This window comes from Quercus robur, chromosome 2, assembly GCF_932294415.1.
Source record: "Quercus robur chromosome 2, dhQueRobu3.1, whole genome shotgun sequence".
Classification (NCBI taxonomy): domain Eukaryota; kingdom Viridiplantae; phylum Streptophyta; class Magnoliopsida; order Fagales; family Fagaceae; genus Quercus; species Quercus robur.
In genome coordinates this window covers 61,705,206-61,721,654 of record NC_065535.1, presented here as the reverse complement: position 1 = coordinate 61,721,654, position 16,449 = coordinate 61,705,206, and the positions used below count along the sequence as shown (strand labels likewise).

The 16,449-nt window shown below is 36.0% G+C and overlaps 1 pseudogene; it reads left to right on the top strand.

Annotated features, from left to right (window-relative positions):
- The first annotated feature begins 3,190 nt into the window (after nucleotides 1–3,190).
- Nucleotides 3,191–15,979, top strand: LOC126701588 (putative disease resistance protein RGA1; annotated as a pseudogene).
- The last annotated feature ends 470 nt before the right edge of the window (nucleotides 15,980–16,449 follow it).

Sequence of the window (16,449 nt, the reverse complement as noted above, 5' to 3'; positions counted from 1 at the left end):
GATCTAGGTTTTGGGTTGTTTGAAATTTTTTTTGGGGTTTTTCAAAATTGATGAAGGTTTTATGCAATTTTTGGGATGGGTGTTGCTTAAAAGAGTTTAAAACCTCATGCATTGCATCACACTTGCATTATAACAATGTTTCATTCATTTAGATGTGTGTTTACTTTGTGCTATGTTATGTGCTGGTAGGTTTGGATTGGGTTGAGCCCATGATGAATTTATTTTTGCATGTCTCATGTTCATGCATTCCTATGCATACGTACCTTCAATTCTATATATCTTAATATATCTGTTGTTTGGTACTTTTCTGATTGTCTCCCTCTCTTTCTTTTCCTCTTACTAGTTGCGTCATGGCACTTAAGCGTAAGTCCACTTCATCTCGGAACCCTCTTCGTTCCGAGGCATCTTCTTCTTCTTCTCCATCTGACCCCATTCCCTCTCACGTCCGATTTTGTGATGAGAAGGCCAAATTGGACTTCTTTGAGAACCTTTCACGACGAGGCATTCATTCGAAATGCCAAGTCAATCTGTCAGATTTTTCTGACACTGACCTGCCCACTGTCATCTACAGTAAGGGTTGGGAGTCACTATGTGGCGCCTCGGTTACGTGCCCTTCCGTGATCTTACAAGAGTTCTACTCTAATATGCACGAATTAGATTACTCTTCACCCCTGTTTATCACTCGCGTTCGGGGTGTGCGCATGGTAGTTACTCTAGATATTGTATTCGAGGTACTACACGTCCCTAGGGTAGCGCATCCTGACTACCCTAGTTCTAAGCGTTTGAGGACAGTATCCAAAGAAGAACTCATGTCTCTATTCTGTGAGACACCATCTTCATGGGGTGACTGTCAAAACACGTCATGCTCAGCCTTTGCTAAAGGTCCGAGATTCCTTAACATGGTGATGACATTTATTCTTCATCCTTTGTCTCACTATAACACTATCACAGAGCCTCATGCTCGGTTTTTACTATTCCTCATTGAGGGTCTCACTATTGACTTCCCTTCACACTTTATACTTTCCCTTATAGATGTCTATAGGGACACGGTGACTCGTGATAGGCTCATTTTTCCTTTCGCTATCACGAGACTCCTACGCCACTTTTTTGTCTCCTATCCTGAGTCTCCCTACTTCACATTTATGTGTGCCATTGACACCGCTACCATTAAGCAGAGTTCTACACAGCTTTGCTTGAGGCAGCCCCAGACACAGACGGCAGCTCCTCTAGCTTCTACCGCTCCATCCACCTTTGCTTCTTCTTCTTCTTCAGCTGGTGGAGTGACACTTAAGGCTATCATGGCACAGCTTGTGCGTGTGGATGCTCGTCTTGAACTCTCAGCAATGAGTTATGTCAGGTGAACACCCGTGTCAATCGTATCACGCGACGACAGGCTGTGATGGGTGGTTTCATAGTGGCTTCCTTTCCTTCTCCGCCAGCTTCTAAGGATGAGGGTGATGATGGCTCCAGCAATGCTGATGATGCTGAGGATGATAATGATGGCTCGCCGAGTGATGATGAGATGTCTACTTGATGTACTTACCCCTTTGTCACTTGTTACAAAAAGGGGGAGTAGTTTTGAGATGAGAGTAGTCATTCTCATAAAGGGAGGGTTAGTTTAGGAGATAGGGGGATTGTTCATATGTTGAGGGATGTAGTGAGGACTTGTATGTATCTTTTTCTTTCTTTCTATTTTAGATGCATTACATGTTGTATATTGGTCTTACGACCACTTGACATACATTGTACTTATATTTGGTTTATATATATTTTGATGTATGTTCTTTCACCTATCTTTACATGTGTTGTTTCTTTTCTCTCTTTATGCACATGTCTCTTATTGAATGTATGCAACCTATTATTTCTGTTTCACACTAAAATGCCTTAATGAGTTTTGTTTAAAGTGTTTTAGAAATACAGGTTGTCAAAGTCTTCTTGCCATAAACTCTCTTCTTGCAAAGTTTTTCAAGAGTTTGTGTTAGGATAGATTTTATTGTATTCAACAAGTGAATATGAGTTGGGTGATTTATGACTTGGGTGATTTATGACTTCTTTCATATCTCATTTGTTTGTTGTGGTTTTGTCACGGATTGTCAAAGGGGGAGATTGTTAGGACATATGTGAATCATGTTAGGAACATATGTCACTATTTTATATAATTGGCTAATCATTTGACAAAACGCACTTTACTTGTAATTGGGTAGATCTAGGATGTGTTTAATGCTTCAAGAAACAAGGTTTCAAGTTCAAGTGTTAAAGCCATGCAAGTCTATCCAAGAATTAAGTCAGAAAGTACAGGATTTTAAAGCTTAACAACTAGCATCTATCGAGGTTTAAAAGCTGTTGAAGCCCGTGGCTCGACAGCTAGCTCAATAGATGGCTATCCATCGAGGTTTATGAAATCCAAATTTTCTGTTCCGTTTTTCATCCCCGTGGGTATATGTTTGGGCTTTCTTTTCTCACAACCCTAAACATATATAAGGATTATTTTAAGGGCTATAAACGGTTACGCACAGTTGCACTAGAGCACAATTCCACAAGTGTGAAGAAAAGTGTAACTGGAAACCTAATTTGCCCTAGTTCTTCTTTCTCTTCAAGAAGCTGTTGAGTTTGTATAGAAGAACTTTATTGTGTGATGAACAGAAGAACTTTGCAGCCAACATCCTTCTCAAGTTGGTGATCAAGTCGCGTACTGGGATCTGCTCAATTGGTTAGTCACATACTGTGAGTCGTGCATTAAAAAGGAGAAATTGTCACCTAATTGTGTATTGGGGTAAGGGTTCAACTGTAGGTTGGTATAAGGTATTGGGATTCCTTTACATGTAATCGCTTGTTTTGATAATAGTGGATTCTCAGAAGTGGTGATCTTAAAATCACCCGGTGATTTTTTTCCATGTAGGTTTTCCCTATTCGAAATCAAATCACCCGTGTCAAATTTATTTTCCGCTACATTTAGTATAATTGGTGATTTGTTTGTACTACCACGCTATTGCAAGTTAAATTGACTTAATTAATTTACTTGGCTAATTAATTAGTTAAATTATCACAAGGGATCAATACGCTTTGGCCTATCATAAAGCAACTAAGCAATTCCCTTTTGGCAATTCACTTCCCCTGAGCTATCCATCCTGTATTCCAATAGCATTTTGTTGCCAAAGTGAGTGAGTGAGAAATAGAGAGAAAGAGAGAGAGAGAGAGAAAGAGAGAGAATGGCAGACATACTTCTATCTGCCCTGGTGAGCTCTATGGTGGGTAACTTGCATACTTTAGCACTTCAAGAATTGGGAGTTGCTTTGGGCCTGAGAGTTGAGCTTGACAACCTTGAGAACACACTTTCCACCATCCAAGTTGTTTTGCAAGATGCAAAGGAGAAGCAGTGGAAGAGTGAGGTTATCAGGAATTGGCTGAGAAAGCTCAAAGAAGGAGCTTATGATGCAGATGATGTTCTGGACGAGTTTGCAACTGAAGCTCTAATACAAAAGGCGGAGAAAGAGAAAGGTGTGAAAAAGCCAAGTAAGTAGCTTCTTTTCTCTTCAAAATCAACTTATATTTCGCATGAAGATGGCACATAAACTGAAGCATGTGAGGGATAGACTGGAATCCATTTCTATGCAGAGATCTAAGTTTCACTTGAGAGAAGGAGATATAAACATGGAAGTCTTTGATATAGAAAGAAGACAAACTGGCTCACTTATGAATGAAAGTGAGATTTATGGAAGAGGTGAAGAGAAAGAAAAAATCATTCAAGTATTGCTCATTGATGTGTCTGATCAAGATAATCTCGCCATTTATCCCGTATAGGGCATAGGGGGGCTTGGGAAAAACAACTTTTGCATAGTTGATCTACAATGATATTAGGGTGCAAAGGCATTATGATATAAGAATTTGGGTGTGTGTATCAAATGATTTCCATATAAGAAAATTGGTAAGAGCAATCATAGAGTCCATTGATGGTAGTGCATGTAATCTTTTAGAGTTAGACCTGATGATGCCCAAATTGTCAATTGGGTCACTCGTTCAATCCGAAGCACTAGACAATCTTATAGAACCTGCAAGATAAATGAGAGATAGATCGAAGAAACCACTGGCCGATGGGGGAGCCTCCGATGTTTAAGTTAGTATCAGCCCATATATTTCCTATACAGAAAGTGTTTTGGTAGTATTTTTGACATAACTTCGAAACTGGACAAATTGTCCCTTTAATAGGTGACTTAGGTAGCTGTTAGACATAAATAAGGGTGATTATTACCCTAATTGTAATGTTCTTTGTCTTGATGAGAGAGTTTAAGACCTTTGATAGTCGTTATTAAATGTGTTGGACGGTTACTCGTCTATCTTTGATGGCATTCTAATGACGCAATGATCGTCCATTAAGATGGACGACCTTATTGGTTTTTATGGGCTCATCAGTTGCCCCCCCATTCCCAAGTCTGATTTTGTTTTATGCTGATCAGGCTTAGTGATGCAGCGTAGGCGTGTAGAAGCAGAATCTGTAACACACAATTACTACAACTCTTCCACAAAACCTAAGTTCCACAAGAATACTAGGCTAGTAGGCAAAATAATAGAGAAAACATCTCTAACAAACTTTTATTAATCAACACATAATAATAACAATCATGCCCTCTATAAAGAGTATTTATAGGAATATAATTTCTCCTACTCCTTTTAGGAAAAGATATTATAAAACCTACTTCTACTTGAGAAAGTAAAAACAATTTAACTAGGAAAAGAAAAACAATTAAAATCCTAATTCAACTAGGAAAAAGAAAATAACATAAAATATTAAAATATTTTATTCTTCCTTAACCAATCTGCATCACTTAGGGAATGTTCTTGACTTGTTTAGATTCAAATTTCTTTATCTTCAACTACTTTCTTCTTTCGGGAATGGTAGCATTTTTGTGATGACTTCTTAGTATCTGCCTTTTAAAGGTCTTTTTGGACATTTAAGGGATCATAACTTGATCTTGAAAGTGAGCTAATTTCTTTGGACGATAATTTTTTATCACTGTTGAAGAGTAAGCTAATTTCTTTGGACGACCATTTTTTATCATTACTGAAGAGCAAGCTAATTTCTTCGGACAACCATTTTTTATCACTGCCGAAGAGCAAGCTAATTTCTTTGGACGACCATTTTTGATCACTTCGATGCTTCTTCTTTTATTCAACTTCTGGTTGTCACGTTTGATATTCTTGATTTGCGTGTGACTTGCGTTTGTGTGAGAATCCTCTTCTGCTTGTACTCGTCCAAGGGTATTTAGTCACTTAGCCACTTTTAGGTGACTTACATCCAATTACGGAGCTTCGTCATTTAGACTTCGTCAGCAATTTACATTAGTCTAGCGGAATCTTGTCCCTTTTTTTTTCATTTTTCATTTTTTTGGTGACTTACATCCATTTAAAGAATCTTGTCACTGAGGCTTCGTTAGTGATTTACATCCGTTTTGGCGGAAACTTATCACTTAGTCTTTTTTTTTTTTTTTTTTTTTTCTAGTGACCTACATCCATTTAGGGAATCTTGTCACTTAGGCTTCGTCAGTAATTTACATCCGTCTTGGCGGAATCTTATCATTATCCATTTTTTGGCGACTTACATTCATTTAAGGAATTTTGTCACTTAGACTTCATTAGTGATTTACATCCATCTTGGCAGAATCTTATCACTTTGCCACAGACCTTGATCTTTTTATTGTTGGGATCTTCTTGACAAGCTCTTCCCTTTTTAAGATGACGAGCTCTTCTCTTTTCAAGATTTTTTAAGATCAACAGGATACTTCATGTCTAAGGCCTATATCTCTTTTTCTTCAATTTTTTAAAGGCGTAAAAACTAGGCCACGATTTTGCCCCCGTTCAAACGTGAAAAGCATGATTCTCTTTTGTTGACTACTAGAGGAATGGTCTATCATGATTGGAACCCTTTTTTTTTTTTTTTTTTTTTTTGGTGTGCTTTGTCGACTATGGTCATTGCTGTTTATAATAGCAATTTCCTCTTCCTTCTTCTTTTTTTTTTTTTTTGAGAAATCCTCTTCCTTCTTCTTTAATTGTACGCTTAAGTCACTTCAATAGTGCTAGCTACATGATGATGTACAAATGTGCAATTGCATGCTATACAAGACGAAGTGCATTCTATATGAGTTATAGAGAAGTATAAAAATTGAAGCTATTTGACTATATGCTTCTTTAAACTAGTCTTTGTTAGGTGCTTGCACCATATATGATTTTTAGAGCAATTTAAGAAGATTTTGGTGAGTTGATGGAGATAGCGGAAATTTATTGAGACTTAAATTCATGAGCATATTGTGAACACGATCATCTAGCATTTTAAGTTTAGGAAACTTAATAGAACTTCTCAGATTCATGACAACGAAACATATGCTTCTAATAATATAGTCATATTGATTGTGATAATTGTAACAATTTTATAGCAATATTTTCAACATGTTCTACATACACATTTGTAATAATCATGCAAGCTTGGTATTTATTTAGTTTCAATAAAATGATCTCATGGATTAAAAGAAAGAAAGAAATGGTTTACCTCAATAGAAGACCTTGAATTTCAATACTATTTTGTACATACCTCTGTGTTTTCATTGTTGTAGACTTCTTGACAAACTCTTTGTCATTGAACTCTTACTTATAGAGCTCTTCATTGTTGGATTTGTATAACCCATAATTTACAGGAGTTAAACTCGACATTTGTGATGTAGATGGAATTTCCACAACTTTTAGCTATATCTCTATTTTCTTCTTAAGGGTTTTTCTTCGTCAAATTATGACATCCCTTTAGAAAATTTGGAAAATCTGTTTTTGCATATCTGAAACTAGTAATCTAGCAAACCTCTTATAGGTTTACTTATTATACAAAATTTTGGCGGAATTGATATAGCTTACGTCCAAACAATATCATTTCATGTAAGAGTATGAAAACTTAGTGAGGATTAGAGCTAAAGCCACACTTAATGCCATGCGATCGAATAGAATTGTCTCATTTTATATATGAAGCACATGCTCTACAGGCAATTCAACCATTTCCACTTTTTTCTTTGTTTTGGTGATAGTAGAATAGTAAAAGAAATGGACAAACTTAAGATCATTTTATCGGTTAGTGATCAAAAGTCTAAAATAGGTCACACTAGCTAGAGCATATATTACTAGTCAAGCCTATTAACTTTAGCAAGAAATTACCTAGTCTTTTGTGTCAATTGTGCATGTTTGTACTAATCTTGTAATTTGGCAATTTTCCTTTCCAACAATCATTTTCATACCAATTTCCTATTCTCGTGCAACTAAATAACACTTGGCAAAGTGTTTAAAGAGTGTTGGAATTCAGTGTGTTCATTATGATAAACAGACATTATATTTATCATGGTAAACAATTTTCAATTTCTTAAACAGCTAGGTTTTTTATTTGGCAATAATGATATTTGCCATTATGCCTAATCGTTGTTGCAAATACTTGGAGAATTAAAAAGGGAAAAGAAATGTTTAAATCTGACCTTAGGGACCAAGAATTGGACTGCATTGTTGCTATATTTTGTTCCTGCTATTTGAACATGTAGATATCCAGAGGGTTTGCCCATGTTCAAACATGAAAGGTGCATTCGCTATTGGATGATGACCAAAAGAATGGCCTGTTATGGTTTGTACCTATATTTTTCTTCCTTTGGGCTTTATCTTAGTCCCAAATGGAAATCTTCATCAAATTTCATTTCTAATTTATTAGAACAAAACTTAGAAACTTATAGGCCAATGCCTATGAATATGTATGGATAGAGATGAGGTAGTATGTTCATGATAGAACAATATGTATAAATTTATAGTGGTCCCAAAAAGGCACTGCTACTCTTTAAAATAAATGAGTAGAATGAAATAAATAATTAGTTGGATAAATTATTCCATAGTGCAAGGTGATATCAATTCAATTTGGAGGAATAAATATGAAAAATACCATCATCTTAGGTGTGATATTTTCAAGATATGAAATTCCATAATCAATTAGATGTTTCAAAATTTCTTTGACAAGAAAATCTGCCAATAATAAATAGGTATATGTTGACACCTCAAGCCGAGGTGGCTACAAGTAAACGACATAGAGGCCATTTACGAGAAAATTGTGTCTCATTTTACCTTTGTCAATTATATAGCAAAACATATACTTAAAAGGATGGCAACCTTATGAAATGATAAGAGAAGGTCATGATATGGCTACATATGATTCATGGAAGGAAATCGGTGCAAACAAATAAGGGAATAAATTATTGTATATATTCTAGCCCATATGACATGCATGTGCACACTGGTTGCCAAGTTTTGTAGCAATAAAGCAAGCAGAAATAGCCTATCGTCTCGTTTGCTTTCTTTTCATGAAATATGTTCCCTTCATCAGTTGACAATGAAATCTATCAACAAATGTTTAACCACATAGGCACATAGCATACAATTGTTCAACTCTTGGCCCTTAACATAGAAATTATCTAGACAATAGAAACTACGGTGGGGAAATAGCTTACCCATAAATAAAGTTGCTAAAAGGAGGGTGTAATATCTTTCCCTCATATTGTGGTTTGAATACTTTTAGAATTTGCTCTATTCTAAGTAAAGCAAGTAATGTTATAATATAAATAAGAGGAAATTCAGGTATAGGGGCCTAACCTGCTAGGAAAACATTTGCAATATTCTATTATTACAAGTCCATGTCCATGACCTTTTTCTGCTGGATGATTTATTTCATGTCGAGCTTTTTGTTGATCCATTTTTTTTTCGAGCTTTACTAGCTTCGTTTTGCTCCAAAAAATACTAACAAATTAATAATCTTGATTGTTCTCAAATAATGACCTTAATAAGTGTATACCCCTTAAGTCATACATTTCAGTACTGATTGCTTTAAACATGGTCCATCATTAATTTCCGTCGAGAAACTAGAGGTGTAAAAAGATGTACATACTTATTGTCTTTTTTTTCTTTTCTTTTCTTTTTTTTTAAATCTTTGAAATCCTTAAATGTCCAAAATTATAATTTCGGTAAGATAATAAATATTTTCTAACATTCAAGCATTGAGATTTATTACCTATAACATGTTTACTTCATCTTTCCTATTTAAGCTAGATATGTTTAGGAAAGAAAAAGGTTGATAAATTGGTAAGTGGCACCATACGTGTCAATTCCAACATTGGTGAATTATGTGCCAAACAAGTATGTCTAACATCAAACATGCAACTGAACAATACATGTGAAATTGTAAATAATCAAAATGGGATTTGCACCACATTGGGTTGACTGTATTTTTCTTAGGAAGCATGTATTGATGTATATATTCATATATATATGCACAATAAGTCTCATCAATTGTAGCTTAATTTTTTTTTTTTTTTTATATTGTTATTTTATAAAGCCTTTAGCCGAAGCTATGATTCCCATTCCTTCCATTTATGTATCACCATATATAGCAACTTTGGTATGATCAAATTGAGGAGATCTAAAATAAATATAAATAGACAAGGCTGTGATTCGGGACTACCATTATTATGGTTGACTTATTTGGAGTAATCTAGGAATTTAAAATATTATGCAAAACTTAATAGTATCACGTAGAAAAATAACTTTTGGGAGAATAAACCCATTAACATACCTGAGCAATGATACTCATAGAATGGCTCAGTGGGTTAGGCCATGTATCTTTAGGGCAATTTCATCTTTGCTCTTGCTTCTTTTCTTTTTCTTTTTTCTTTTTTTTTGAATAGGATTCTTTATGCGAACCATCTCGTTTTTGCCCAGGATCATCGACCCACAATAACACGATGACATTTTTTGCGAAATCACGACGAGGTGATTTGATTTGGCCTCCAAATTTCATATGCTTGTCCCTTTGGATTGGAAGACACTACAAGACTGCTTTGTCACAAGTAGATCTACTTCTATTAGAGGATCTTTACACCACATTCCATCTAGCTGACCGAGACTAACTACGATATCATGGTGTTCACATCTTTCGAATGAACTAAGTGACCCTTTGTCACGGGAAGAGAACAATGGCTTGTCTATTCCCACAAACGGCACCAAATTGATTATGTCAAAATCATTAGTTAGATGTTCAATCCAGAGCACTAGACGATCTTATAGGGCCTGCAAGATAAATGAGAGACAGATCGAAGAGACCACCAGGTGTTGCCCAATAGGGGAGCCTTTGATGCTTAAGTTAGTATCATCAAGGTTTTGAAACCCGAACCAGACTGTATAATCCGACCGGGAAAACCTTGAACCTCTCAGTTTTATGGTTGTTTTAGTTTCAAGAACCACTCTATGGGAAAAAAGCAGGGACCCATGCGAACCACGGTTGGACCGCACAGAGTCCTGAAAACCGTGAACGGTTTTAGCGGTTCTCATAGACCCTTTTTTTTTTTAAAGTAAAGCCTTAAACGGCATCACTGTCTGTTTTTTCCCCTATACAGTGTCATTTAGGATGCTTAAAGAGTCAAAATCAGAAACCAAACCAGGTCTCCATCATTCGGTCCTCAAGCTTAAGAAAAATCGCCTCCCTTCGGACCCTCCCTCGCCTCAAATCGCCTCTCTCCCTCGTCGGCCACTGCACTCCTCAGCTCAGTCAAATCTCTGATAATATCCTCCACAACTCTCTAGATGCCAGCCAAAGCTTTTGTCCTTGTCGGCATTGTCGTTTGCTGCTACCTCTAGTTGATGACCAGCGATCGGATCTCTCTAAACCAATGAAAGACTCGCTTTTTCTCACTGTGTTGCTTTCTCTTTTTTTGCTGAGATGATCTCTCTTTTGTTTGAATTTTATTGAAGTCTTTCTCTGTTGCTGTTGGGTAAAGATGTAAAGTAGTATATGCTTTGTAAAAAACGCCGGACCTCGTGTATCACCACAGGCCACATAAATTGATGTATTTATTAATTATTATATTTAGTTTTTATCTTTGTTGATATTATATTAGTGTATTACAGTACCACCACTGCTACTACAGTACCACGGCTTTAAGCTTTTTAAGCTCTCCTGTTTTAATAATATTTTAATGTTAGATTTAAATTTGATAGTGGGTTTTTTTTATACGAAAAAATTGATAGTGGTAGTTTACTAGTTTTTTCTTTTCTTTTCTTTTCTTTTTTTTTGAGAAACGTGATAGTTTACTAGTTGGTTACTACAACAGTGGTGTTATACTTGTTATATCATCTACTATAATATGGTTATATACTTATTTGTTTGTTTATTTATTAAGTTTGCTTAAGATTTAATATTTTCTATTTGTCTTATGAAAATTATGATATGAAAAAAATATTTGAAAGATAAATCTTATATTTATTTGGAGACACTTTTAGCTAATTTTTCTATTTTTACTAATTTAATGTATTTATTTATATTTAAAATAATTATTAAATTAATTATGACGTCATCACGATTCGACCTCGGTCTGACCTGAAAAACCTTGAACCTCTCCCTTTTACGGTTCAATGAACGGTCCAGGTTTCAAAACCTTGAGTATCAGCCCATATATTTCCTATACAGATAATGTTTTTATAGTATTTTTGACATATCTTAGCAAATGGACATATTGTCCCTTTATAGGTGGCTTAGGTAGCTATTGGACATAAATGAAGGTGATTATTACCCTAATTGGAACGTTATTTATCTTGATGAGAGAGTTTAAAACCTTTGATGGTCATTAGTGAATGTGTTGGACGATTACTCGTCTATCTTTGATGGCGTACTAATGATGCAATGATTGTCCATTAAGATGGACTGCTTTAATGGTTTTTATGGGCTCATCAAGACCCATTACAACAATGCTTGCAGGAAAAATTGCGTGGGAGGAAATTTTTCCTTGTTTTAGACGATGTTTGGAACGAATACCATGACAAATGGAATGGTGCTTAAAAGATGTTTTGAGATGTGGGTCAAATGAAAGTAAGGTTATATTGACAACCCGGATTGAGAATGTAGCGCTTATGATGGCCATGCTACCTATTAGGGATGGCCATACCCATTGGGTAATGGATATCTTACCCTACCCGATCCAAATGTTTTGGGTAATACCTGGTTCTTTATGGATAGAACTTAATTAGGCAGGATATGGATATTACCCAAATAGTTCGGGTAGGGTATGGATATTATCCATATCCAACCCATATATATATATATAAAAAAAAAACCCTAACTCTCTCACTTTCACCCACACACACACACACTCTCTCTCTCTCTCTCTCTCTCACTTGAGCCTCGATCCTCACCGTCACTCTCTCTCTTTCTCTCACCTGAGCCTCCATGGCCTAGTACCTTGAACTTATCCCTCCGATCACCAGCACCACCACTACAGTGGTCTTCTCCATCTCCGAATAAACTCTTTCAACCCAGAGGAGATTGCACCATGCATCACCGGAGTAGACCTGCTGTCACTGATCTAGACTTTGGAGACGCCGACAAAACCGTTCGTGGACCCACCGCCAATCTCACCGTTCGTGGTTTCCATACATTTTGCTCCCTCTCTATCTCTTTCTTTGTGTTTGGTTGCTGAGAAAAACTTGAAGGAAAAGAGAAATTTTTGAGTCTTGAGGCTTTTGTACAACCTTGATGTCCATTTCGTTTTATGGGTTTCTCCAAAACCTTGCCGATTGCCATATAAAGAAACACTCTTTTGCTTTCTCAATGTGCATTTGATTGTTATGTCAATTTGAAACTCGTTTGGGGCTTTCGAACCTGGAGTCATTAATTTTGTTTTTAAGCTTATTTTTTACTATACTTCGTGTGTTAGATGATACACCAAAAACTTTGGGTGTAAATAAAAAACAAAGCACACTGATTGTTTGCCTAGAAAAAAAGATTGCTATTTTTCCAAGAAAAAGAAATCAACGGGCTGTTTGTTTGCCGAGAAAATGAAAGAAAAAATTAAAAAGTCTCTTGGGCACGTGTTTCAATTTCGTAGATGGGTGAAGTTCAAAAGTTATTGATTAGTTTTTTCTTTTTTAAGATAAAGTTATTGGTTAATTTTTAAGTTAAAATGTTTTTGGATTTTAAAAAGAAAAAATTAAATGGGTTTCAGGTAGGGTATGGATATTCATAGATAATAAATCCAGGTAAGATTTGGGTATGGATAATAATGGGTATTAGTATCCGGGTATCCATGGGTAAACATTTCAGGTAGGGTATGAGTATACCCTACTACCTATACACCACATGGGATGTTTGTCAGAAAATGATTCTTGGTCCCTGTTTACAAGATGTGCATTTGGGATGGGAAGGCTAAAGGAGAGATCAGAATTGGAATCAATTGGCAAGGAAATAATGAAGAAGTGTGGAGGGATACCTCTAGCAATAAAAACTCTTCCTCATGAGCTTAAAAGTAGGAAAAGTGAGTGGCTATCTGTGAAAGAAAGTCAAATTTGGGAATTACCAAAAGGTGAAAATTCCATCTTGCCTGCGTTGAGGATGATTTACCACCATTTACCCCCACATCTAAGGCAATGTTTTGCTTTCTGCTGTATTCCCCAAAGATCATGTGCTTGAAATGGATAAGTTGATACAATTGTGGATGGCTAATGGTTTTATTCCCTTTAAAGGGTCATTGGAGCTGCATGATGTTGGCATTATTATCTTCAATGAATTTGTGTGGAGATCTTTCTTTCAAGATGTTTTGGAGTATTCTCCTAGTAACATAACATGTAAAATGCATAGTCTTATGCATAACCTTGCTCAATCTATTATGAGGCTTGAATGCGCTGTAGTGGAATTCGGTAAAGGGGTGAAAGTTCCAACAATGATTCGTCACTTGTCTTATACTCAACGCACTTTTTGGGATGTTGAAGTATGCAAAGTCCGATCTATACGCTCATGCATTGCGTCATCAAATTATTGCAGTGAGTATAAATCTCCTCTATCCTTCTTTTTGAAACAAAAGTGTCTTCGGGTGTGCGACTCTACTTATCGACCATCAGAAAAAGCGCCAAGATCAATCACTAGTTTAAAACACTTGAGGTATCTCGACATGTCTTCTTCCAACTTCAAAGTTTTACCTGAATCAATAACTTGCCTCTTGAACCTGCAAACGCTGAAACTAGAGTATTGTCATTCTCTTCATAAGTTGCCCAATGGTATGAGGCACATGAAAAAACTTATCTATCTTGGGCTTAGATTTTGTGATTCTCTTACTTGTACGCCTGAAGGGATGGGACAACTAATGCACCTCCAATCATTAAGCATCTTCATCGTTGGCAAGGAAAATGGTTATCAAATAAGTGAGATTAAAGGACTACACATTCGAAATGAGTTGTCAATAAAGGAACTTGATAATGTAAGAAATTTTGAGGAGGCAAAAAATGCAAATTTGATTGGAAAACAAAATCTTAATTTGCTAATGGCCTGTTTGGAAGTTTAAAAAAGGAGGGGGAGTAAAGTAAAGGGAGGGAGATTAATTCAATTACCTTGTATGGAAGTTTTTTAAGGAAGGAAGGGGAGTTTGAAGGGGTTTGGAGGGGTTTCAACTACCTCTAACCTTTCATTTTGAATTCCCCCAAATTGGAGAGATTTGGAGGGAAAGTAGAGTAGATGAATTATTGACCAAAAAAAGTCTCTAATTTACCCTTTCTAAATTAACAAATTTACAAACCGATTATATAAATAATCTTTGTTTGTTTCCTGAGAAAATTTAAAGTGAATGAAAAAAAAAAAAAAGAAAAAAGAATCTCACTTTTCACTAACACTAAAGCTAAACATACATCTCTTTGATGTGTGTGTGTGTGTTTGTTTGTGTTGTGATATTTTTTTTCTGTCGCGCTGAAGTAATCGAATGAGATATTTGATCATCAACGGCGATTGGAGGAGATGTTCATCGTCGGTGGAGGCAGAAGTGGAATTAGTTTTACCATCGGAGGTGGAGGATCGCGTAGCTCCGACGAGTTGGTGGTAGCTATTGGTAGTAGCGTCGTTGTTGTTGTTTTAGCTGTAATCGTTATTGTATGGTTGTGGTGAAGATGAAGAAAATAAAGGCAAAGAACAATGGTTTGTTATCGAACTCACTCAAAATCATATCGTCGTGCCTTAAAACAGTTTCCACTAACGCCAACATCGTCGCTTCCACGGTTCGTTCCACCGGAGCCTCGATCGCTGCTTCCATTTCCTCATCTTCTTCTGAGGATCACAAAGATCAAGTTCATATCTCTTTGATCCTTCAGGTCCCCCCTTTACTTTATTTCTAAATTTTTTATTATTTAATTTTGATTTTTTTTTTGGTAATTGTTAATATATTATCACTTGGGTGAAATCTATATGACAATTATTAAATAATTAGTGGTATTTAATTTTTAATTTTTTTACTTTTATTAGTGGTATTTGATGGAATGAGAATGTTGATTAAATAATTATTTAATCTAATAATTTAATCGTAGACCAATGTTGCAAGTCCATTTTCAAATAGAGGTAAATTTGTCTATTTAAATCATTTCATCTCTTTTCCATCCTAATTTTTAAAACATTCAAACAAGAGAAAGGGCTAATTACTCCCTTTCTCCTTACTAATTTTAAAAATATCCAAACAAGGTGGAGGATAACCATTCACCTCTACTCTCCTCCCCACTACTCTCCTCCCCTCTACTCCCCTATACTCTCCTCCCTCTCTAAACTTCCAAACAGGCCATAGGTGTGGTTTGGCAGAAGGAAAGTCAGTGCCCTGTACCAGAACAGGTTGAAGATGTTCTTGATGGTCTCCAACCTCATTCAAACCTGAAAGTGTTGCACATTCATAACTATTTGGGTTCAAAATTTCCAACATGGATGCAAGATTTACTCCTTCATGATCTGGTTGAAATTTCTCTAATTAAGTGTGAAAGATGTGATCGTCTGCCACCTCTTGACAAACTACCATTCCTCAAGGTTCTTGAAATAAGTGGCATGGATTCTGTGAAGTATCTTGGCAATGAGTTACCTAGAGATGGTGAAATTTCGTTCCCATCATTGGAGAGACTGAGTTAGAATGGATGGCTAATTTGGAGGAATGGCGAACAATGGATGGAAGAGAGAATTTTCCCTTCCTAAGATCATTATATATCTTGGATTGTCCAAAGTTAGTTGAATTGCCTATTATTCCTTCCATTACAAGTTTGAGTATCTATGAAAGCAATGCAATGTAAATTAAGTCAGTAATGAATCTCACTTCACTTTCTTCCCTTCAAATTGGAAGTATGCATGAATCGACACTTCTTCTGGATGAACTGTTTCAAAATCTTACTGCAATAAAACGCATTCAAATTAATTGTGAGGGGCTCGAAAGTCTGCTAGAAGGATTCCAGTGCCTACATTCTTTACGGAAACTTGATATATCGAGCTGTACAAATATTTTGTCCTTTCCGGTAAATGGATTGCGAGGCTTGTCTTCACTATAGAGGTTATGGATTCAAAACTGTGACAAATTCTGCTCTTTATGTGAAGGAATTCAATATTTA